Below are 860 nucleotides of genomic sequence, written 5' to 3'. Positions count from 1 at the left end.
AACAGGGCAAGAAATATGGTAAGTTGATGGAGAAATTAAGATGCTTTAGATGGAAAAGTTGGTTGCAATGATGTGAGAACACTTTTCTCAGACCTTCTGAGTTTCTTGTGTTTGCGCCTTTTTTGTCTCTGAATAAGACAATTTCAATGTTTTCCAGCCAATGTTTAAAAATAATGTAGGTGCTCTTTCCCTGCTTCACGCGGAGGGGGAAGCTCGGGTGCATTCAAGATTCGGCTACACCTGTAACCCACCGCCGTGACCGAAGAAGGCATTGCTGCTGGAGGTGTAATGGATGTTAACACTGCTTTGCAAGAGGTGCTGAAGACCGCCCTCATCCACGGTGGCCTAGCCCGTGGACTTCGCGAGGCTGCTAAAGCCTTAGACAAGCGCCAAGCCCATCTCTGTGTGCTTGCATCCAGCTGTGATAAGCCTATGTATGTCAAGTTCGTGGAGGCCCTTTGTGCTGAGCACCAGATCAACCTGATTAAGGTTGATGACAGCAAGAAACTAGGGGAATGGGTAGGCCTCTGTAAAACTGACAGAGAGGGAAAACCCTGTAAAGTGGTCGGTTGCAATTGTGTGGTGGTTAAGGACTACGGCAGAGTCTCAGGCCAAGGATGTCATCGAGGAGTACTTCAAATGCAAGAAATGATCCAAGAAAAAAACTGGGCTCTTGTTCCTCATAAATTAAAAAAAAAAAAAAAATATAGGTAAGGTGCCTAGTGGAAAATTTGGGGCTTTTTTTACTTACTTGAAAAGAGAGTCCCACAGATTTTACCATGTCCCTGGGGGTTCAAGACCTAACCTCTCCCCACCAAAGTCTAAGAACACTGGTATTAGAGGAGGAAGGATGTAGAGAC

At 45.5% G+C, this 860-nt stretch overlaps 1 pseudogene; it reads left to right on the top strand.

Annotated features, from left to right (window-relative positions):
* The first annotated feature begins 261 nt into the window (after positions 1 to 261).
* On the top strand, positions 262 to 652 carry LOC136131001 (small ribosomal subunit protein eS12-like; annotated as a pseudogene).
* The last annotated feature ends 208 nt before the right edge of the window (positions 653 to 860 follow it).

Source organism: Phocoena phocoena, chromosome 11, assembly GCF_963924675.1.
Source record: "Phocoena phocoena chromosome 11, mPhoPho1.1, whole genome shotgun sequence".
NCBI classification, from domain to species: domain Eukaryota; kingdom Metazoa; phylum Chordata; class Mammalia; order Artiodactyla; family Phocoenidae; genus Phocoena; species Phocoena phocoena.
Note: the sequence above shows the minus strand (reverse complement) of the source record. Positions and strands in the feature narration are given on the sequence as shown.